The sequence below is a fragment of the Mytilus galloprovincialis genome, chromosome 10, assembly GCF_965363235.1.
Source record: "Mytilus galloprovincialis chromosome 10, xbMytGall1.hap1.1, whole genome shotgun sequence".
In the NCBI taxonomy this organism is placed as follows: domain Eukaryota; kingdom Metazoa; phylum Mollusca; class Bivalvia; order Mytilida; family Mytilidae; genus Mytilus; species Mytilus galloprovincialis.
The window spans coordinates 35,990,657-36,017,277 of NC_134847.1; the positions used below are offsets into that span (position 1 = coordinate 35,990,657).

Here is a 26,621-nt window from a genome sequence, read left to right on the forward strand (position 1 = left end):
AGAACGCCTCCATGTGCGGAAATTTCTCGCTGCATTGAAGACCTATTGGTGACTTTTGCTTTTGTCTGTCATATGGTCGGGTTGTTGTCCCATTGACACATTCCCCATTTCCATTCTCAATCTTATTCCATAATCTGTTCGTTGTCTACGAATATAGTCCTATCTCAAAAGTACTACATGCCCTAAATAAGATCGTATATCTACCATTTGAAATAGACCAGATAAACAAGATGTTTTACAATTAAAGAAAAAAAAAACAGAAAAAACAAAAACTAGCAGTTACTTTATCAATGACCTATCATTTTTCAAAACTTCAGAGATCAATCAGAGTCTTATAATAATCCGGTAATTGCCTTTAAAATGACCAATACAATTAATAGCCACGGGATGAGGGAGAGTGGGTCACCTCGGTATATCAAAAAGTCAAAATTAACTACAGCCGACTTACCAAACTTAGTAATTCTCCGTACGGACTATGATACTAGTGGTTGAGGTATGCATTGCCTTTAACATGGCCAATAGCATTTATATGCCCTTGATCCGTATGCTTTTGCAGCAGTTACAGGGTGAGGCGGCGTGTTCTTCGATATATCACTAGATCAAAATTAGCTATTGCCGGCTGGCCAAATTAGGAGATTCTCCACGTTGACCATGATACCAGAGGTAGAATTAGGCATTTCCATTAAAATGGTCTATGAACTAATGCCCTAAACCTATACGATCTTGTCAGTATAGGGTTAAGGATTACCCTGATATATCACAAAGTCAAAATCACCTGTTTCCGGCTGGCCAAATTAAGAGATCTTCCAAGTTGGTCATGACAACAGAGGTACAGGTAGGCATTGCTCATATCATTTATGTCATAGACCCGTACAATTTTGTCACCATATGATGGGGAGAGGAAAGTACCTCAGTATTCCACACAAAGTTAAAACTAACTATTTCCAGGGATTCGATACGTGAGGAATGATACCAGACACAGAGGAAGGCATTGCCTTTAAAATAGTCCATAGCACTCATGCACTAGACACATACTATTTTAAGCATAGTGTTGGGAAGGTGTGCCCAGGTATAACACAAATACAAAATTAACTATTGTCGGCTAGCCAAATTCAGATGTTCTCCACATGGCACAAGATACCAGAAGTAGAGGAAGGCAATGCTTTTAAAATGGCTCTGAACATTTATCCCCTAGATCCAAACGATTTTGTAAGCATAGCGTTGAGGAGATTACCCAAGTATATCACAAGTTCAAAATCAATTAAAAACCAATTGTTCAAAGAACAATTGAAGGTCTTTCAACCAATAAGGATGTATTTTGATATGAAAATATAAAGATTCAGTTGAAAATGTCAGTTCCTATGGCTTTATGATGTATAAAAATGAATTTCGACCAAAGGTCAAAATCTAGAACGTCCAATTTACCTATGACCTTGACCTCAATTTCAAGGTCATAAACATAGGATCCCAAATCAAAAGACCCTAGGTCTGTATTATGTATGGTTCATGAGTAATATCACTTTACGCATAATTCTAAATATAAAAGGGGCGAAAACTCCCATTTATTGTCTACGCACCCTTGTAACTAAAATTTATAAGTAACGACATGTCGCAACTAACAATTTAGTAAAAATAATTTGTCGAAATCTTATTAAGTAATTGAAAATAAGTGAAAATAAGCAAAAATCAAAATTTTAAATTTGACCTTGACCTTTGACCTTGACCTAATTTTCATTTTTTTGGACCAAGGATCTCAAATCAAAAGACCCTAGGTCTCTATCACTTATGGTTTACCAGTTAGAAATGCATTTCACTTATATCAAATACATAAGGGGGAATAACTCTCATATGGAGTCTCCGTAAAGCTTCGGTCCAAATGAATATCCTAATCCTTAAGATGTAACGAGCAATTTGGTAAAATAAATTTGTCGTAATCTTTTACGGTTGCGAAGGAGTAGTGGCCACAAGAAAAACAGTGTTTGGGGAGATAACTCTTACAACGTAAAGTATTTTGTTACGCAGTTGTAAATTTTTAAAGCGTATAAACTATACGACATCAGAATCCAAATATGTAAGCGACATCTTTTGAAACATCAATACTACGCAAGAAAAAAATTTAGGCGGAAGAAAAAAAAAAAAAAAAATAATAATAATAATAATAATAATAATAATAATCAGAACAAATACAATAGGTCTTTCACCTGAAAGGTTGAAAGACCTAATTATTGCCGGCTGGAGAAACTCAGTGGTCCCTGATACCAGAAGAAGAGGTGGGTGTTGTTTTCCAAAAAATAGCCTATAGTACCAATGCCCTAGACCCGTCGTCTTTATTTCGCGATTTGTCGAGTCAATTTAAATTCGTGCCGTTTAAAATTCGCGATTTTCTGCTATCCCGACAAAATGTATTATTTGATATTAAAACTGCATTATAAGTACTTGTTTGTGTACCGTTAATTATTGAACTGTTTTTATCATGTCTATCAGTTGTAACTTAACGTGAGATAGTTTTTAATTCACTTGTCTTTATAATTATTAATAAATGTTTAACTACCAAATGTCTGTGTTTTAATACTTTTAGAATAAAAAGTCAGGTAGTGTTATTTAAAATAACTTGCTGGTATACATTTGCCGTTGACATTTAATATAATTCCACCATGTGCTATTAGTAGATAATGTTAATCACTATACTCCGATATAGGTAGTAAAACACATTCCAGTTAAATATTCGTTGTATGTTCATTTTTGGGGTTTCAACTGCTACCAAAAACAAAAAGCGAGAAAAAAACTACCGCGAAAATTTCCCAGTTTACAGTATATCACAAAATCAAATTTAACTATTGCCGGCTTGCCAAACTAAGTGATTCTCCACGTGAGCCATGATAAAAGAAGTAGAGGTAGGCATTACCTTTGGTCAATAGTACATATGCCCTAGACCCGTACGATATTGTCAGCATAAGGAGGTAGTTACCTTGGTATATCACAAAGACAAAATTAACTATTGTTTGCAGAAAAAATTAAGAGATTCTCCACGTGGGCCATAACTAGAGGTAAGCATTGCCTTTAAAATGTATCATAACACATATATGCCCTAGACCCGTACGATTGTGTCAACATAGAGAAAGGTGAAGAGGGGGCTATTCTGATCCTGGTATATTATTAGGTCAAACTTAAATATTGACCGTACCGAAATTAAAAACAACTTCCACGTGGCCATGATATCAGAAGTAGAAGTATGCATTGCTTAAAAATGGCCCAAACCACTTATGCCCTAGACCTGTACGATTTTGTCAGTATAGGTTTGGAAGGAGATACCTCGGTGTATCATAACGTTAGAATTTATAATTTATGGCTGACCAAACTAAAAGGTCCTCTACTGTGACATTAAACCAGAGATGAAAGAAGGCATGGCCTTTAAAATGGCCCATAATACGTATGCCCTAGACCCGTACAATTTTGTGAGCATACAAATGTATTCTAACCCGGAATATCATATAGTGAAAATTAAATATTTCCTGTTGGCCAAACTAAACTCTTCTCTTCATGGGCATGATACCAGAGGTAGACGTAGGCAATGCTTTTAAAATGGTTCATAGAATGTATGCCCTTGACACATACGACCTTGTCTGTATAGTATAGGGGCAGTACCCCGGTATATCACAAAATCAAAACTAACTATTACCGGCATGCAAGACTTAAAGTCATATGAAACGAGTGACCAGTGAAAACAAATGTTATTCCAAATCTTGAACCAATGCATACAAACATCATAAACTTAGTCTTTTATGCACGATTTTATCATTTTTTTAGCATAAATTTCGTATAATCATCAATTTTTTTTTCAATCGGTCAGTGTTGTGAAAATATGGCAGGTAATTAAGTTTCGTGTTTTGAAGCCGAAGTTTAACGACTGTCACTTGTTTGTCAACAATCAACAAAAAAGAATGGATATTGAGCACGTGTTTAATATGTACAATCAGATAATAGTTTATTTAAGGACATCCATGCGTATTGCGATCACCGGATTTTTACGAGATGGGTCACACTGAGGTCACTTTGCATACGGAAAACATATCGGGGAAGGAAGCAATTACATGTAAAATAAAGTAAACTTCTTCTAAATACGAACAAATTAAAAAGAAATCTTCAGAAAAAAGTATATGTACATAAGTTTTATAATGAAAACTATCCATTGAGTTATAAAAAAACATATGCACTATTTTTTTTAAATTTGAGAATTTTAAAGATTCTCAATATGGACCATGATATCAGGAGTAGAGGAAAGAGTTGAATTTGAAATGGTCCAAGTACTAATGTCATAAACCAATACGTTCTTGTATATGCATAGGATGGGGAATTACCCTGATATATCACCAAGTCACAATTACCAATTACTGGCTGGCCAAATTAAGAGATCGTCCAAGTGGGTCATGATACCAGAGATACAGATAGGCATTGCGTTTAAGATTACTCATAGTACTTATGCCATAGAACCGTACGGTTTTGTTACCAAAGGGTGGGGGAGGATACTACGGTATATATCACAAAGTTAAAATTGAATATTGCTAGTTGGCCAAACACTATATGTGGGGCATGATTTTTGTAAGAATATGATAGGGAGTAGTACTCCGGAACTACTGCAGACCAAACCATTAAAATTCCATTAAAATACCATTAAAATACCATTAACAAACCAATAAATCTCATGAATCCATTAACATCGCCCATTACTTTTTGTCAGAAAATAATTAATAGTTTTGTAAAATATGCCATTAAAATAAGGATTAATGCCAAGCATCAATGAAATTTCCATTACATTTTCATTAATTTTACTGAAATAGTTCTCTCTTCACTAGATTAATGGGCATTAAGATAATGATGGGCATTATTTTTCTGTAGAGAAAAAAGTAACGCCCATGAAAGTGATAAATAATAGCAAACTAATGGCCATTAAATTATATCAAATCAATGTTATGACTTCTGTTTTTTTAATGGTCAGTTATTAGCTAGTTCAAGACCTATATAAGGACCCATTACTTTACATAACTTATATATTAATGCCCATTACTTGACATGATTTAAATGTTATTATTTTAATGACCATTAACCAACCTGATTTATAAATCAATGTCTATTACTTTACATGATTTTATATTAATGCCCATTTCATGTCTTTTCCATACTCCTAGCTATAGCTGATAGGTTCTTTGTTACTATGTAAGATTTTGTGTTTGTTGTCCTTTCCACAGTACCAAAGTTTGAAACCAGGGTCAAACACTAGATCTGCAAATGTTTCTATGCATGCATGAGAGTTATAACTTGAACTTGAGCGTTTATGATGAAGGAAGTTACTTATTTGTCAAAAAAAAACCTTTCCAGAAGAAACCTTCACTTCTGGACACACAAAAGACGAATCGGTTTTCAACATTGTTGATCTGGAAAGATTATAGATATATATAAGAATATTTAATAATTCTTCCTGTACCATGATGAATTTCATGATGGAAATAATATTTTTGAATGCCACTGTTCATCTGATTACATTCTCCTTCACAATTCTTATGTAGAGCTCCATTTTCAGATTTAGATAAAACAACTAGTTCCCAACCTAACAAAACAAAGATAAAAGATCTTGTATTGCTACTCTAGCTACTATAAATACAAATGAATGAAATTACATATGACATAATAATTTTATATATTATCATATGTGACTATAAAGTCTCCTTCTATCTAAATTAAAATCAAAAACCAGGAGAAAAACACTATATATTCATATTGCTTGGAGTGCACGATTCCAATAAAAAAACTATACCCACAAACCGATCACAAACCGCCGTCTCAATATGATCAGCTCAAACACAACAAGCTTTTTAGAGAAGCTATTACTTGTAAGGTTGATCGCACATTATCTGGCCACCCGCTGATTGATACTTCGACTCAAAGTTTGTGTAGATAAGATTGAAACAACAGCAGGGGTCCAGTTTAGATCGAACAGAACATATTTTGAAAATGGATTAAACTCGGTAAATTTTGACAGACCCGAAATTCCGGATAATAATAATCGAACGTTCCGGAAATTCTGGTCTATTGTTTTTAATGTTTTATATTCGCCGGATGTGACGTTTCTTGGAAATTATGGGATACAGTTTTGAAAGCAGAATACAGAAGCAAAATAAATATTTGCCAACCTCAAATGGAATCGTATCTTATTATATCAATTCTTTTTGATATTTCTGGAAATATTTTGCATCAATAAGCACAAAAAGGTAGGACTTTGTAATAATGTGAAATTATTAGCCGGCAATAAAGATTGCATGCAAATGTTGAGTCTCAAAGTTCCCCCCAAAATTTGCTGTCAAAGTCCAGACGTAATAACATCGTAGGAAGGTGTCAAAAAAAAAAAGTTTTGCAAGACGTCATTATTATTTGGACTAGTGTACACCTTGCAAGGTTTCCATGCCTGTCAGACAGTTTTCACTTGACCTCGACCTCATTTCATGGATTTGTGAACAGGGTTAAGTTTTCGTGGTAATGTCCATATCACTGGCAGGCCTTGTGTCATCTGACTTTGATCATATTTTCATGATACAGTGATCAAAATTGGGTTTTTGTGTTTTGGTCTATTTTCAAAGTGGGAGTCGGACAGCACTTTAAATTGGACCCCACCATGCATAAATTTGAATATTTCCATTAATTGCTCAGGTTATCTTTCTAAAATAACCACCACTGATCAAATTCGATTGGAAGAGCCTTCCATCTCCTACAGTCCCTATAATTAATTCAGCAGTGCCTTCTGACCCCCACCCCTTTTTACAATTAATACTGGAACCCTAATATATTATACATGAATTATAATTACTTAATGAAATGATTGTAAGGTGTATATATTTGACTCTGGCAGGATTCCTGATCATCTGCTTTAATATGCATATGCAAATCGTGTAAATCATCAGGCCATTAAAGTAACAAGCCAGCCATTAAAGTGTTAAATTTGTGGCTTGTAACGAGTTAAATGGCCATTAAAGTACAAACCAGCCAATAAAGAAGAAATGATCCATCGATTGAGATAATAACGGCCGCTACATTCTTTTATAGATGTATCATTACTTTTTCATGCCAAATTTAATGGTTATTTTTTAATGCCCACTATTATGACTATCTAGTCGTTTTAATTGCCATTGAAATGCAGGAATAGCCATTAAAAATACCATAGAAATAATGGTGCTATTAATAATGGTTACCTTTAATGCACATTAAAATTTTGAAAACAGAATTCATGCCCATTAACTGTTATAAAATAGAAATTAATGGCCATTATCTGGTAAATGCATGCCCATTAATATATTTATGAAAAATTAAGTGCTTATAATTAATGGCCATTATTCCAAGTTTGGTGGTTTTATTTAATGGTTAATATTCATTTTTTTAATGGCAAGACGATCAATTTAATGGCAATTTACCACATTAAATGTAACCGTAATTAATAGACCTAATTTAATGGCTCATTAATGGGTATTCTCACAGTAGTGTACCGGATCCGGTATATCACAAAGTCAAAATTAACTATAACCGTCTGGCCAAGAGAAGAGATTCTCCACATAGGCCATGATACCAGAGGTAGAGGTAAGCATCGCCTTCAAAATGGTCCATTATACTTATGCCCTAGATTCTATCAGCATATTTTACCCTGGAATATCACAAAGTGAAAATTAACAACTGCCTGCTTGCCAAACTAAAGGATTTTGTACGTGGGCTATGGAACTAAAGGAAGAATGAGGCATGGCCTCTAAAATAGCTCATATCCATGTACCCCAGCCTCGTACGATTTCTTCAGTATTTGATAAGGTGTAACTGGTATTTCACATAGTGCAATTTTACTATTGCCGGCTGACTGAAGTACGAAACTATCTATGTGAACCAAACTAGATTAAATAGTAGGCAAGTGCCGAAAATAACAAAAAAATGGCATGAAACCTCAATAAATAAAAAATAAATAGATGAAATTCAACTACACAATAATGCATATAATTAGATTATCGCATCAAAATAAAGGGAAAATGATGATGTTTGAAAAGACGATTCAAAGCAGACAATTGTGAAGCAACTCAACTAAACTGGAGTGTTTTGAATAACATTTTAAATGTGGTAGAGATGTAGAGTACTAGGTTCGGAATGAGCAACATTCTAACATTCTAACATTTAAAGACCGAAAGGTTGCAACATTGTTAGTAACTTTTGTAACCTCGCTCACTTGTTTTGTAAATATTGTTAAGTTATTGTTGTTATCTCTGTCACGACTGTCATTCGGTATATCGAGAAAATTGATCATGAAAGAATAAGTAACGGTGATCAAGTATTGCGATTGGATCGTAAACGATCAGGTATAGGATCGTGAGGGAAATATTATAGAGAAGATACATACAACGTCAGTGAATAATCCAATATTTATGAATTATAATGACTAACATCTGGAAAAAAACTGTCTGTCAAAATGGTTAAACATTCTCATCGGTATACGAGGAAAAATTAAGGTTTAAAAGTAAACTGTTTTTACAAAACTGTAAAAGGCAGATTGCTCCTCGGAATTTCAAATAAAAGTGATGACAAACATGATATTTCTTTTTTTAATGCAGAAAATACATTTCTCTCAAACATATTATTCAATTTATTTTTTTAGAAAAATCCTTAAAACTAATATGTTTTAGGTTTTCAGAAATTTTGCAAAAATAGGAAAATTCGTATAAAAAAATATATTTCGAATCGTGAATAATCACGTATTGCATATTTATGATCGCAAAAAGTATCGTAAAAGATCTACAACTGCTTACAAATGTATGCGTAATTGAAAAAAAATCCATGAAAACATTCAAATCTTCCTTTAAACACATGATAATTCATATTTCACGCCTGGTAAACCATCTAATTTCAACCAAATGTTGAGATGGAAAAAAGTATTCTGGCACTTCCGGTTGAGCTTTTCTGGTTCAAAATATTCAAAATAAACACAGGATAGGTCGACTTTTCGTCAATTTACTGAAAATCAATGATTTTTTTGTAAAATATGAGAATGTCATGCCATAGATAAATAATAATTGTAACTAATATGTCTCTTCTTGGTTCAAAATAACTGAAATTGAAGTCACAAGTGCTTCTCTCCTACGGATTAGCATGTTTACTTTCGTTGAATCCGATAGAACTGCTATGATATTTATGACTTAGCAAGAAAATATGTCAATTATTTGTGTTTTTTTTATGCTTTACGATAACCACGTCTGAAAATTGCAAAAGTATTTGTTTGTCAAGCCTAGTACTCTTAGCAGAAAAATGAAAAATTCTAAATAGTTGAGATATAAAGGGAAAGACAACTTTCGAGTTCGATGCATTTCCGTCAAAAGCTCTGGTTTTAGTGAACGTCATTTGTGCGTTTAGGGGCGTCGTCACTTCCATTCAAATGTTGAGCGAGTGGTTGGAATGGTTTTCATTCACCGGAATTTGCACTCGAGAGGTCGTTTGTGTCTTAACGGTGGTTAGCGAAACGCTTTTTATCGTTTAGACGCTTGTAACTACGATAAACTAATGGAGGCGGCAAAGTACAACAAGTGGACGGTACCGAAGTTAAAGGCAGAATTGGTTGTAAGGGCAGCTGTGATAACAGGACGAACAGCAGACCTGATTGATAGGTATTTTTTCAATGTGAAATAAGATCAACAGTATAAAACAGCCGTCAATAGAAAATGTTTCTGACCATGAAACTGAGACTGTGTCACTTGCAATTTTCCGTTCTAGAAATATATTTCAAATGGCATCACAATTTTTAAAAAGTATATGGTGGTATCATTACTGAACCGATTTTAATAAACTTGGTACCATTAAATTCAGAATTTCAACAGTTTTGTTTGCTCATTTGGTGAAAGTCATTGTTTTAAAGCATTAAATTTTTCTGATGACTTAAACACAAGACTTTTTTGCTGACCATTTCATTTGACATTTAATAATTTCAAGACGGAGTGTTTATGTTAACAGAATATCGAAAGTTTTTTTTAAAACAACTGAACTGACAAAACCATATCATAAAAAAATAAAGATAAACAAATATGCATTGCCAATGGCATTGGTTTGTAAAAAAAATAAACTTTTATCATAACAATAACCGTTAGCAAAAATGTTATTAGGTTCTAATGTATATCTGTTAACACTAAAAACATTCTAAAATATCTTTTCCACAGATTAATTGCCTATGACAAAAATAGAGATTTCAAACAGCCAGCCATTGAAATCCCTGACCACACTGATATTTCATGGCCTAAGTGTGGCTATAAGCAACTCATTCCAGACCATAGACTGGTTTTTTCCAAACTCACCAGAGAACAGATCGATGGGTACTTTTTATACAGATTAGCTGGTATGTAGTCAATTTATGTTCTTGTTCACATCTTTAGGTCATTGTAGGAAAACAGAGTTGGTGTATGTGGGTTCGATTCCCACCCTAGGCATTAATTGATATTAGCTGGTGCAAAGCGGGCAGATTAGCTTAGTGGCCCCACATCCACTCTGTTGTCCTTATCTAAAAATTGGATCAATCATTGCCAAGTCTTGCTGTCTGTCATCATTTTTTCGAAGTTCAGACAAAACCTTATATTTTGGTGAAAATATATATTGTAATTTATACTACAGTACAATTTTCGCGAAAGCCATCTCAAACTCCATACACCGAGTTTTTTCCTGGTGTGACACCAGGAAACTCCGACATCACTCCCTAAATTCTCTGAGAAATTTGGGAGTATTCCCTCCGACTTCCGCGTAAATCCGTTACCTTTTGTTTATTGTATTAGCGACATCTCTCCCAGTCTAGAGTGACGCGGTGTCACACCAGGTAATTAATTGCCCTAATCCTTCTGATCTATGCCGGCACGCGACAGTCAAGGTATGCGAGATTTCTAATGTAATTAAACAATTGTATTTCCTGTCTATTGATTATCAGTTTATATCTGATTGCTTGAAACAAATGAAAGATTAAAATCAAAATCAAAACGTTGTTGTTAATTCTTTTAATTACTCTGTACATTTAAAGCAGTTTTTAAAAACAACTATATTTGATTTTGACTTCCGTTTTTTATCAGTAAATAAATATTTAATTTACTAAAAGAGATAATATTGTGTAACAATAAACGGAGACTAACGCTGAATAAATTAGGGTAGTTTAAAGAAAAGTGACACGTCTCAAAGTTTTTTATACAAGTAAAAAAGAAAATATTATTCACTATCTGTTATGCTAATAAGTCTACGCCATATCCATTTTACGATTACAAAATAAAAGTTTTAAAAGGCAAAAGGTTATTGTTAATGCTTTCAATTGCATTAAAGTTTTATAAAAAAAAAATCTATACTTGATTATGACCTCGGGTTTTTTTTATCGGTAATTTATATAACTTACGAAAAGAGACATACTTGCGTGAAAATAAACGGAAATTAACGCTGAAGGTATAAAATGTGAGAAAGAAAGAAAATTACGTGTCTTAAAACTTGTATATGCAAGAAAAAAAGAAAATACTTTTCACCATTCCTTATGCTTAATAAGTCTACGGCATTTTCTCTTCACGATTTGTTAGCATTACTTTAGGATAAATAATACATTTCGGCTACAACAGGAATACTTCTATAGCTGCATCAACTCGTCGTTGCATAATATTCATTGACGCACAATGAATGTAAACTTTTGTGTTGTATTTAGAACCTCAGTTTAGAACAGTGATCTTTAAATATTTTTAAAGCAAATAATTGCCGTGGAAAGACCATACGCATCTCAGTGATCAACAGTGCGTAGTTGAACTTGAACTTGACTTTGCTCACAATATTGAATGCTAAAAATAGTGACATCAATTTTGTCCACGAGATTTTTATTTGGCGGGAAATAGTATCATGTAACAGTAAACTCAGGTGACCTTTCTGGATAACTGTGGGAAAATTCATTCAAGGTTTAAACTTGCTTTGTAATGATTGACATAAATTTGTGTGCGTTAAGATTGAGGCTCTAGAAGGTACTTTTATAATTGATTAACCGGATTCTAAATTGTATTCCTTTTCTGAATTAACAAACATCAGCCTTTATTTTTACGTTTTTCAGTCAACAGAGGACATAAAACCGGACATTATTTATACGTCCATAGTCAACACTATATATTAATGGTAGATGAAAACAGGATGCATGTCGTTCAGTTCCTGATGGGCGTTGGTAGAGATCCTCTGTGAAAATTTGTCGATCGTAAAAATCCGATCCACATTTTTTTTAACATACTTCTTTCTTGTAGAACACGATATAATTTCATTTAAATATTCTATTTTATAATTGTTGAAATACTTCTTTTTATATTTCGCCGAGGACTTTTAACGAGCAGTAAAATACGGATTGCGCCAATCCAATTTTATTTTAAATAATTAAAGATCAATAACAGATCATAACGGATAAAAAACACATGATTTTTTTTCTCCATATAATTAAATATTTAAAGGTTGTGATTATTGTGTTGTGTCTGGGCGGCGGATGTATCTCAGTATTTATGAATATAGAGCTGCCATATTGCATACAAAACTATTTGTCACTTTACAGTTTCTTTTTTAAATTCAAATATTTCAAGTCGGTAATCTACCGAGGTAGTGAAACATAATATTTTACATTTCAAAATAAATTGAAAGTAACAGAGTTCACTTGTTGATCCGATAAATTAACTCTTGGGTTTAATTTAGATTGGACATATTACCGTAAAAAACATCATTTTGTTTTAAGCCAGTTGATATTAATTATATAATATTGAACTATTAATGAACCGAATATTGCTCACTGAGTAGGTCTTAAAAGGTTCTAATTGTGGTAAAATCGTCTTTGTTGAAAAAACAAAAATTATGACCTGATCGGACTATAATGAAAATACAAAATAAGTGTTTTATTCGTATTTTTATACGTTTGTACGTTGTATGTCATATGACAATGACGTGGGCATATACATACAAGAATAATTATCTTATTTTAAATAAAAATGTCACACTTTTATCTGACAATGAAAGGACATTTGAATAACGTATTTTAAAGCACACAGGTGCAATCAAGATCGATTAAATGTACAAAGGTAATGGATCTGGCTAATCCGATGATGTTGTCACGCGTCATTAATTTTCAGTACATCCGATGGGCAATAAACCAATAAACAGCCACGCGGTGTTGGGAGAGAATCTTTGGAGGATATTGGAAGTATAATCCGTGATTCGCGGTGTCACACCGCTACACTCGGAAATCGGTGATTAGAGTTCGCGATTACATACTCTCTGGGCGTACTGTACAGTGGCATTTAAAAAGGTCCATTGTTGTACAGCTATGGGTTAAGGTTATTCAGAAAGGTCTTCAGAAAATAAAGACAATAATTTTTTTTTTTTCAAAAGTCTCATACAATAATTAGTTTAAATAACCCCTACATGTATATTCCTCAGCAGGTATTGTAGTCTGTACCTCTTCAATACAACTGTGCACTTTGTAATTTCTCTATATTCTCTTTCTATATCTCTGCACAGTACTATAGGGAGATTGGCATATATAGAAATATGCGTCCTTACAGTTTCTATGTCAAAAGTGGACATTTTTAGAGAAATATAAAACAAAATTTGAAACATGCAAAATATGTCATATTTTCACTTGATCTTTAATTAACATTCAATATTTTGTATGCACACCTTTTAAATGTTCCATTTTAATTTTGATAAAATCAATAATGTTTTGAAGGTGATAAGCAGATAAATGGAGATATAAAAGCAATTGAAAAAGGAAAAAACTTGTTGGAGGCAAAGAAGATCCTGGCTTCATCTGTTTTATTTACTGTGGATGACATTTATCTTACTGGGATTGTTGGTGCTGCCATGAAGAAACAGGTTTATATTTATATATGTAGTATAAATATTTTTTTAAATGTAGTACAAATATTCATAAATATGTTGGGAATAAAAGATTCTTATCTATCGAGTGATATTTGTTTAGTTCTATGACCACAAAAACTCTAGAAAGAGGTAACTAAGTTGATATACAGAGAAGTTAAGTAAATATCGATGAAGCAAAATATTACAATAACGAAATAAGACGATATTTAGAGAATGACATGCAATTGTAAACAAAACACATGTGTGTATGCAACAAAGCAAGCTCTAAATTTTCCCACATCCAAAACAGTTGCATATATGTTTAAAACAGAAAAAAATACTGATCTGCTATCAACAATAATTCTAGACATGTTTTTTCACTCATTGTTGAAGACCAGTAGGATGACCTTCAGTTGCTTTTATCCACATTAACTGAAATCTAGTTGATACAAATGTATTTGTCTCATTGCCATTCATGCCATTGGCAAAAATATATTTTTTTCTTATTTTTATAATTATAACATTTTTTTAGGTAACTTATAACTACAAATTGAAAATGGAAAAGGGGTCATGAAGTCCAGTAAATTCACAATGTGAGTGTCCGGCAGGAAAGGGTCCGCATGCAACCTGCAAACATATTGCAGCTGTACTACTAATGCTAGAAGAATTCTCCCAGACAGGTCAACTAGCTGTGGAGAAATCTTGTACAGAAGGACTCCAAACATTCAACCAACCTAGGGCATATTATACTGGTAAGATAAGATAAGTGAGATAAGTTATTTTATTGATTTAAAATCCAAATTTATAGGATTGATATTAAGACAATAAGCATAAGTTGTACATAAACATACAATAACAAAGTGATAAATGTATTAAATCTCTGCTGAGATAAAGCATTTATAGAATTGTACATGTCGCTTACATGTATGGAATATGTTGAAATGTTGATTTTAATAAGTGTTGCCTAAAACATTTTCATAAATACTAACAAAGTACACATGTTTAACATTTAAAATAAAATCTTTGTGTCTGATTTTTTTTAGTGCATTTGATATTGTCCTTTAAAGGAACTTCCACTGATTTGTAGAACTGTTTTAATTTGCCAATTTAATACAAACAATATTTTTGTAAATACCAACTTCCTTTAAGAAAATACATGTGAATATCAAACAGCATCTTAAATCTTTAAAAAAAAATTCAAGGTATATTGTGTATTAAGAAGGACAACTCTTATACAATCAAAATATTGAATTTTAACCTTAGATAGATTTTTTTATCAAATGTTAATTATTAGGATAAAATATATTAATCTTTTTCTTTTAACTACAAATTAAAAAATATTTTTTTCTGACATTTTACTTGTAAAGAGGCAAGAACTGAATATACTATTGAACATTGTCTGATATATTTTGACTAAGGAAAAGTAATAGTCCATTTTTTTCTTATTTTGCAATTAGGTAAACCATTAAAACTGGAGGACATTCCATTGAAAAGGAAACTTGGAGATGATCTAATTTCTGATCCTAGACCAGAAAAGTACAGGAGAATGAAAGACTATACTGATTATGTAAGAAACACAATGGTTAACTATTGTGCCATCTCATCTAAAGACATTGCCATGAGATATCTTTTCCCTAGAGCAAACTTACTGGTATGTTTATTTATCTTATAAAAATACTACTGCCTGAAAAAGAAACATTGCTGACAATTAAATTAATATTAATCATGTTTGTTACTAAGTATATTAATAATGAATAATAAAGAAATGGCAGAACAAAAAATATAGCTGTTCTATTTAGTGAATGGCTATTATTTATTTTGAATTTATTGAACTATAAAATTAATTTTTGACTTTTCACATTGAATAATCTGCGAAGCGGATTATGTAAAATGTGAAGAGTCAATAAATTCAAAATAAATTCTTGCCATTCATTATAAATAAATTTCTATCAAAAATAAGGCTCAAAGAACTTTTTATATTATTTATATTAACAATAACAACGTACACACATGTTGGTGTATGAATACACAACGTCAGAGTGGGCGTACATGTCGCCATAAAAATTAACAACATTGAAAATAAAACTAATACTTTTAACCAATCAGAAGACAGTAAATACACAAAATTTATTTATGAATGAATAATAAAAAAATATATCATTTTCAGGCTGCACAACATGATCATCATTATTTGAAATTGCCATTTGCTGAACATTGGGTTGATGAAGCTGTAAAGGTAATTAAACTTTACGAATAAGTTTAAACATAGTTCAAGGAGTTTGTTCAAGTACTCAAATATAATTTTAGCCCTAAAAGTATATTAACTGTAAACTACCATAATGTTTACCATGTATACTATTCTTTTGTTTTAAACAAACATATCATCAAATTAGTGTTGAAGCCCAATATAAAATCATGCAAAAAGAAATATAATGACACTTCAGACCAATATATGTATATATTATAATATGAAGCAGCAATTTAATTGTTCATACATGTATTATAGTTTCAAAGAGAATACATTAAGCAAAAAACATTACATTTCAAGCAATACATACTTTTACAAATTAGACAATACACAAACCATTGATTTTTTTTAACATGTTTAAAACAAACATTTAAATAGTTGTTTATTTGGGTTACTGACTAAACTTCTTTAATCGCAACCATTGACACAGACACACTTCTCAATTTGTTGAATGTTATATTATTATCTTTAGAAGATATTTGCTGCATTGTTGTTGTTTGGTTCCTGTTTATAATTTACATGTATCCCACAAACCTACATCTATCATTTACATGTTAATTAAATATATAAATAATAAACATTCTTGCTATTCAATGTATTAACTTGGAGAATTTAAATATCAAAAGCAATTAAATATAATTTTATAAGCATAGCTCACATTGACCAATAATGCGCTGACCAATTTCATTTATAATGTTTAATTGATTACATACATGTATTTTTAGGTCACAGAAAAGGAAGCACAATCCATTGAAAAGACCACAAGAGGCCAATCAAATAACAAAGAATGGTTCAAGGCCCGTCAGTGGAGGGTAACAGCATCCAGATTTGGTGAAGTCACACAAATAACAGCTAGAAGGAACATAAAAAAACTTTGTGACTCACTTCACAATCCGAAACCTATTAACAAGCCTCAAATTTTCCATGGAAAAATGTATGAAAGCAAGGCTTTAACTCAATTCAAACAAAATTATAAAATGAATGTAGTTAATTGTGGATTAATTGTATCCCACCATTACCCATTTTTGGGAGCATCTCCAGATGGACTTGTGGGAGCAGACAGTCTGGTTGAGGTTAAATGTCCTTACAGTGGGAGAAATGAAAAAAATTCTCCCAGGGTCAAAATTTAAATTCTTAATGTATGAAAGAGATGGCACAATGGTCTTGAGAAAAAGTAGTCCTTATTATAACCAAATTCAAGGTCAACTATTTTTGTGTAAAAGGAAGTATTGCTTTTTTGTTGTTTACACCTTTGTTGATTTGTTTGTGCAAAAAATTGAAATAAATCATGACTATTGTGTTGGATGCTTAATACCCAAATTACAGTTGTTCTACACTAGACATTTCAGACCCTACATTGCCACTTTGTTGTGAGTTAGTCATATTTTCTTAAATTCATAAAAGTGGAATGTTTTTTTATAAATTGAAATAATGTACTTCTTGAAATTTTTATTAATTAAACAACAAAATTGTATTTAAATTAAAACACTCATTAAAGTCTGATTTTACAGCATTTTAAATATCGGAAAGAAAAGTTTTATAATTTGGTTGTACAAATGTAATATGTATTAAAGGAAATTTAAATTGTAGATTATAAACTGGTAAAAAACGTATTTTGTAAATACTGTATATATACAGAAGTTAATTTATTGCTTACAAAAGAACAAATATAATATATATCTGTAAAATTTAGTAGTGTGACTGCTTTTTACTTAAATGTAGAAGACAATTGTATTTTAATGTAGGGAAAAGACCTATTGTACATGTTGTATCAGTAATGTGATTTCCTTATGCTAATTTATCCACAATGGCATTCTTGAAATTCAATAAAGCAAAGCATACAAATACAATTCTGTTACTTAGAGGAAATTTACTACTTGATAGTTCATATTTTAAAATTTTAAATCTCTTGCTTAATCCAATGACACGCTCAATGTGGATACGCTTGGATACCACTCTACGGTCTTTTATTATTTCCTCTGGTTGTAATTGGGACTTCCCTTTCAGCATGGTAGGTGTATTCACAAATACATTTTGGTTTGCAAAAAGATCTTGCACCATGATACCCCTATCTGCCATAATGCTGTCACCAGAATCAAAGATTTCATTTTCAAGTAGGTGTGAATTTTCGATAATTTGTCTGTCACTGACTGAGCCACCATAACAGTCTGAAACATAAGACACCGCACCTCTTGGGGTACAACCAACCATAGTTTTGATGGTAAATCTATGCTTGTACGACGACCATGTAACACTCTGGTTGTTAACATCAGATGGTTTTTGGATTGGAATTTCTGTGGCATCTAAAATAACCCTTGTAGTTGGGAATTTCCTTCCAAAATCCACAGGCATATAATCATCTACAACTTGCCTTGAGGGCCAAATATCAAGATCTTTTAATTGAAAATATAAAAAGTTTATCCAAGTATTAATGGTTCTGGATACTGTAGACTCGGAAATATTAAAAAATAAAGACAGCTCAAAATCTTCCTTTCCACATCTAATTTTCATCAAAGTAAGAAACAATTGGTCTTTTGGTTCAAGTTTCACACATTTATAGTTCAATTCATAAGCAGCAGGGCCAAGTGAATGAAACAAGAATATGAAATGATCATAACAACTAAATCCTGTGTAATAGATTACTGCTTTGGGGTTATTTATGAAATTTTCAATGGAGTAGTCACCCAACAATCCACACTGAACATTCTTATCCTAAGCAACCTTGCCTATGTCTGACTCATCTGTTACTTCAATAGGACGCTCATTACTTGTTGTCTCAATTTCAACCTCATACTGTATGCCATTTTCAATACCTTCCATAAACTGGTCTTTACTGACCAAATCTCCATGATCCCTGGATTTCATCCTCAATGCTCTTGGGCTTACAATAGCTTCTTGACGAAAAGGGAAGACCGAGGGTACAACATCCTTCTTGAGTCTACTCTTGTCACCTAATAAAAATAAACCCATTAAGCGCACTAGTTGTATGAACTTATTAATTTTATTATACTAGTATCATAATTATAAGCCCCAAATTAACATATGCTGTACATGTATGAAGTTTCACACATTTATATTGTAATTTATAAGCAGCAGGGCCAAGTCAATTGTATTGATTATCAAACATTTTTCTGATTTAGAAAATAAGATCAGACCTAAAAAAAATATTGTTTGTTTGCCCAATCCTGACTGAAAGAATGGTCCGACTCAGAAAATTTTATTGTCAAAAACTATTTCAAATATTGTTTTATTCATTTCAAATTTTCAGGCTTGCCAGATGGACAGATATTCTTCCAGCTTTTTACCTATTCAGTGTTGGATTTGGGAAACAAATAATATATTAATTTAGGCCTGATCTTATTTTCTAAATCAGAAAAATGTTGGATAATCAATACATGTTTAACCCTGCCACATTACGTATGAATGTGTCTGTCCCAAGTTATGATCAGGAGCCTGTAATTCAGTGGTTGGCGTTGGTTTATGTGTTACATATTTGTCTTTTGTTCTTTTTTATATAAATAAGGCTGTTAGTTTTTTCGTTTGAATGTGTTTTACATTGTCATTTCTGGGCCTTTTATAGCTGACTATGCATATAGGCTTTGCTCATTGTTGAAGGCCGTACGGTGACCTATAGTTGTTAATTTCTGTGTCATTTTGGTCTCTTGTGGACAGTTGTCTCATTGGCAATCATACCACATCTTCTTTTTTATACTTACTTGAACAAAATCTTTACTCTTGTTACAAATGTGGACACGTACAGTGCAAGGTATTTTTTTCTGATAAATTTAGTTTACAAATCTTCCAAAGCATAAATAATGATAATACATGAATGATTGATTAAATTGATTAATAAAAATTATCTGTATCAATCCAGTATAAGAGAAAAAGAAGTATGAATCTCAACAAGTATTTTCTATATGTACTCAAAATACCAGAACTAGTTTGACTCTAGTGTATCCTATAACTTGAATAATTTTGTTTGATATGTATTTATTGTCATTGTTTTCACTCATTTCCTTTGTGTTTTATTATATACTAGTATACATATGTATACATGTATTTGTTTAATTTTGATAAATGATAACTTTTTCAGAAATGGACACAATAATTAGCTTAAAAAATTGTTTTGTTGTGTATTCAATTGAAGTACAACTATTCAGTATTGACAGGTAAAAACAGAATTCTTAACATGCATACCTGTTTTAAAACGGTATATTATAATACTTAACTTCATTGTAACACATTAGAAGCTTATATTCATGTTGTATCAATTTCATGACCATTAATTAAATGTACATGTACAGGATGTACAAGTTTTCAGTATTAAATTCTGTTGAGGTATGTAACTTACTGTTCTCATTCTTTTTCCAATCTTCCTAAAATGGAAAAATATAACCACAAAGCAACACGAACAATGAAAAAATCATGCAGTTCTAACAAAATCATTGAAACAAATCTTGCATTTTTTTGTATTTAAACAATTAAAACAAGCATCTTCTCTGTTGTTGTCAAGATGAAACTATTTAAGTCATTCAACCAACATTTTTTGGGTTTAAAAAAAACCCAGAAAATTATATTAAAATATGGAAAATATCAATCACAAAATGACCAGTCACTTGAATGTTTGACTTCTAATTTCGGATAGATGATGACGACAGAAGGCTGTTAAATGTCCACAGAAAAATTATGCATAATCATTCAGGATGAAACATGTTTCTGCAAAAATAACATCAAGTAAACCTATACTTTGTACTATATAGATAAAGGAAGGTGTGGTATGAGTGCCAATGAGACAAATCTCCATCCAAAAAACAATTAATAAAAGTCAAATTACATCATATTTTATTGTTTGTGAGGTGTTCATGCAGTAAGACATGTCACCATACCATCCCAATATAATTTTATTCAGTCAACCAGTTTATTTTATTTGCTGTATGATAAATGCATGATTATCGAGAAAAAGAGTTATTTTTTTTAGAAACAAAATCTAACACTACATGTATGTCTATGCCAATTTCGTCATTTAAATTTGTCATTGGGTAGCAGCTAGATATATCTTTAAAATACTTTAATTATTAAAATCAATCCGACGTTTCCTCCTTTAAATTGCATGCATCAATTTAAATTGTAACAAGTTTTAAAAATACAAACACATTTTGTAATAAATGAGGGTAAACTAACCTAATAATTTGTTCTTGTAATCAGAGAGTGTGAAATGATTATGACACACAATATCATGTTTTCCCGGTCTCCAAAGTCCTCTCGTCTCGCTTGTTCTTCTTATTGCCACTCTCCACTTTAAATTTAGTTCCTTGTCACTCGGGAATTTATGACCTCCACTTTCCGTGCAACCGGGGACACAACAATACGACGGCATCTGTAATTTTCACGATGAAATCACCTTGAAATACTGTTGTTTACCTTGGATTCAAGCGTTTTAGTGAAAAACAAACGCCCAGGTAACCACCGACGTTACAGAAGCGCTCTTAGCGTGAAAAAGGGTGAATGTAAACCATACTATAATTCTATATTGTACGAATTATTCGGCAAATTGAATTCTCGAAATTGACAATCAGCATTGATGTCATTAGGGAATTGTCATTAAGTACCTACAGAACAACCATTGTTTCTAGTTTATCCTGCACAATGACGATCACTAAGACGCTTGATGAACGTAGATAGTGCAGGGATAGAGGCGACCCCCTCTATCTTGTAAATGACGTCATAAAGGCGCGTATAATACGAGTTTTTTTCGGTGACGGATGAACTCGAAAGTGGTCTTTTGGTTGAGTCTTTCTGTCACAATGTTGAGACTTTCTGGCTACTTTTTTATAAGCTTTGGATTTCAAATATTTTGGCCACGAGCATCATTGAAGAGACATGTATTGTCGAAATGCGCATCTGGTGCAGAAAAATTGGTACCGTTAATGCTATTACTACCACTGGGTCGATGCTTATGCTGGTGGGCCGAGGGTATCACCAGCCCAGTACTGGCATGAAAATACGGATTTTTTGTGTTATTAAAATTTGCTGTTATAAAATGTTAGAAATTATTATAAATTAAGGAATGTATCTCCCTCATGCAAAGCTCTGATTCCTTTCACGGATTTGGCTATTCTTTTTGGACCTTTTGGATTATAGCTCATCACCTTTTTATAAGCTTTGGATTTCAAATATTTTGGCCTCTAGCATCACTGAAGAGACATGTATTGTCGAAATACGCATCTGGTGCAGGAAAAATTGGTAACGTTAATGTTATTGTGTCATAGACTATATCATTGTTAAAAACATGGGCGCTGAGGTTTCAAAGTTTAAATTAACTACGACTAGCAATCCAACACGCGTGCATTATTACTATATAAAGGTGGGGGTCTACTCTTTCAGCCTTAGAGTGGATTTGTGGCAGATTTTTCTCCCCACCTTTGCTATTCTTTGTCATTTATTCAATTGATATGATATTAGTTGATGTAATTTGTATTATTATTTCATATTAAATATGAACTTTTATGTCAAATGTTTTATTTGCTAAATGTATTTTTTTGCTTTTATGTTTTGAAAAAATGACCTTTCTTCGTTAGTTTAGTTTTTATATCATATAGCAATTCAAACTGCGACTCTGGCCTGTGTATACATAGTATGTTTATAATATATAGCTATCTGTCTTAAATAAAGATACAAACTATAAAAATAGCTATGCTAGATTTTATTTCAACTAACTGAAATGTAATTTCTATTGTAAAGTTATTTCCCAAAATAACAAAGAAACTAAAGCAGTGCGCAGTACTATTCGAGTTTACCTTTTTTACGGTTAACCTAATTATGTTTTCTGTCTGTGGTAAGTTAAAATCTAAATACAGATACAATTGTAAAAATTGCCGATAGAAAAATTCATGCCTTTTGCAAGTAAACATTAGATTATTTTATAATATTTATTTATTAATATGATTTGGATGAATTCGATTCTTAACAGACATTATTTCATGCCGAAAATGCGTACATTTTTAAAGAAATAAAATGTTAAAAACTAAACAATCGAACAGGGCCCCTTTTTCTAGGTTTATTTTTTCGAACACATTATTTCAGGATGAGTTCTAAAAGGTGGTGGTCATTTATTTGTGAGTAAAAGCTGTCATTTTGTACGGTGGCAGAATGCGGCCATAAAAGAAAAAAAAATATGTTGTTCCTTCAAGATACTATGTCGTTCCCTCAAGATGCTATGTCGTTCCCACAAGATAGTTATCTCGTTCCCTCAAGATATTATGTCGTTCCCACAAAATAGTTATCTCGTTCCCTAAAGATGCTATGCGGTTCCCTCAAGATACTATGTCGTTCCCTCAAGATGTTATGTTGTTCCCTTAAGATATCGTTCCCACAAGATAGTTATCTCGTTCCCTCAAGATGATATGTCGTTCCCTCAAGATAATATGTCGTTCCCTCAAGATATCATGTCGTTCCTTCAAGATATCATGTCGTTCCCTCAAGATATTATGTCGTTCCCTCAAGATACTATGTTTTCCCTCAAGTTGATATGTCGTTCCCTCAAGATGCTATGTTGTTCCCTCAAGATAGTTACCTCGTTCTCTCAGCATAGCAATATCAATACAATTTTAAAACTATGTTGAGGGAACAACATAGTATCTTGAGGGAACGACATACTATCTTGAGGGAACAACATAGTATCTTGAGGGAACGACATAGCATCTTGAGGGAACAACATAACATCTTGAGGGAACGACATAGTATCTTGAGGGAACGACATAATATCTTGAGGGAACGACATTTCATCTTGAGGGAACGAGATAACTATCTTGTGGGAACGACATAGAATCTTGAGGGAACGACATATCATCTTGATGGAACGAGATAGCTATGTTATGGGAACGACATAGCATTTTGAGGGAACGACATAGTAACTTGAGGGAACAACATATTTTTTTCTTTCATGGCTGCATTCTGCCACCGTATTTTTGTACGGTGGCAGAATGCGGCCATGAAAGAAAAACAAATACGTTGTTCCCTCAAGATACTATGTCGTTCCCTCAAGATACTACGTCGTTCCCTCAAGATGCTATGTCGTTCCCACAAGATAGTTATCTCGCTCCCTCGAGATACTATGTCGTTCCCACAAGATAGTTATCTCGATCCCTCAAGATGCTATGTCACTTCTACAAGATACAGTAACTATGTCGTTCCCACAAGATGTTATGTTGTTCCCTCAAGATAGTTCTCTCGTTCCCTCAAGATAGTTATCGCGTTCCCTCAAGAAGATATGTCGTTCCCTCAAGATGATATGTCGTTCCCTCAAGATATCATGTTGTTCCTCAAGATACGATGTAGTTCCCTCAAGATGCTATGTCGTTCCCACAAGATAGTTATCTCGTTCCCTCAAGATAGTATGTCGTTCCCTCAAGATGCTATGTCGTTCCCTCAAGATGCTATGTCGTTCCCTCAAGATACTATGTCGTTCCCTCAAGATGTTATGTGGTTCCCTCAAGATAGTTATCTCGTTCCCTCAAGATACAATGTCTTTCCCACAAGATAGTTATCGCGTTCCATCAAGATATCATGTCGTTCCCTCAAGATATTATGTCGTTCCCTCAAGATACTATGTTTTCCCTTCAAGATAATATGTCGTTCCCTCAAGATGCTATGTTGTTCCCTCAAGATAGTTATCTCGTTCCCTCAACATAGCAATAAAATTATATTAATATGAGGGACCAACATAGTATCTTGAGGGAATGACAGAGCATCTTGAGGGAACGACATATCATCTTGAGGGAACAACATAGTATCTTGAGGGAACGACATAGCATCTTGAGGGAACGAGATAACTATCTTGTGGGAACGACATAGTATCTTGAGGGAACGAGATAACTATCTAGTGGGAACGACATAGCATCTTGAGGGAAAGACATAGTATCCTTAGGGAACAACATATTTTTTTTACTTTCATGGCCGCATTCTGCCACCGTATTTTTGTCATTATAATACTTATCACCAAAAAAAATATGATTCGATTTTAAAACTGCTATTTATTTTTTTATTTGCAAGTACTATAAGTGACGTCCAACTTAGTGTAATCACAGGTGTTGTATTGAAATAATTATAACTTAGATTGTTTTTGTTCACAACTGCATTCAGGGCACATCCATAATATTTGGTAATATTCAACAACATTTATATTATACCCCGGGCCCCGTCACACATGAGGCCATGTTCGCACTACGATCTCTGAAAAAAAATAATGCTTTTGACGATCGTAGTGCGATCGTGTAGATCGCAGTATGACGTGGTACGGTCTTGATAAGGTCATGATGATCGTTTTGAGAGTAGCCAACTTTAAACATGTTCAAAACAATCGTGATGCGTTCGTAGCAAAATCAGGTCGTAGTTCTGTTCACTTCTAGTCGTAGATTTTTTTTAGCAATAGAACTGTTCTAGTCGTAGAACTGATCAAAGATCTAGGTAGAACTGTCTGTCTAAAAAAAACTGTTCTATGGTGGAACTGTCAGGATCAGTTACAGGTTGAACTCTGTATATCAGTTCTAGATAGAACTGACCAAATCAGTTCAAGGTAAGAACTGTTCTAGCTAGAACTGTCTTAAAAGTGTCAGGAGATAGTTTTACATTCTGTCCTAGAACAGTCCTTCTTCAGATTATGACAGTTAGAGGTGATCTCCACTGTATGTACATCTCATTCACACACATCTTTTTTTAAATGAGGATTACTTTTGATAAAATGTATGATTGTTTATGATTCACCATTTTTTAATACTAATTCAGTTTTCTTTTTAAATATCTTAAAACTGGTATCGACGTAGCTAAAGTGCGGGAGATGGTTAGTTAGAACTATAGGCAGGTCAACCCAAATTCTAAAAAAAAATAATCTGTGTGTGTCTATGCTTAGCATGCGATATCTGCTAAAAACTGATAACTCGAACGAACGCCGAAAGGATAAAAAAAGTTTTCCATTTACAAAGTTTTCATCCGTTAGGAATCCGCGATGTAATGGCCAAATAAAACGGACGTATAATATGCTGAGAAATGGTAGGGGTGGAAAAGGAACAAGAAGATAAATGTCAGAATAATAAGCCAATAACTTTGCCTGATCATGAAGTTGAGCCAAAAATATTCATGATACAGTACTAAAGAAAACTAGCATACCAATAATTGCTTTTTCTGACGCGATTTTTTTCAATTTGTATGTATCTTTTTATTATCAATTATCTTTCTGTTATCCTTTCGTTCATGTCCGTTTCACATCCGTTTTATTCGTTTTACGTCTAGTAAAATCCGTTAGTGAAACTGTCTACCGGACCTCCAACGGAGGTATAACGGGCAAGTAACGGATACAAAACGGACACAGAACGAGTATTGTATTGGACGCCTACCGGACACTTCATCCGTTGAACGTCCGTTCAAAGTTTTGAACTTGCTCAAATTTTTCCACCGGACCAAACGGAAGTCGACT

At 32.9% G+C, this 26,621-nt stretch overlaps 1 pseudogene; it reads right to left on the reverse strand.

Annotated features, from left to right (window-relative positions):
- Nucleotides 1-17,935: 17,935 nt before the first annotated feature.
- LOC143049115 (uncharacterized) lies at nt 17,936-21,527 on the reverse strand (annotated as a pseudogene).
- Between the last annotated feature and the right edge of the window lie 5,094 nt (nt 21,528-26,621).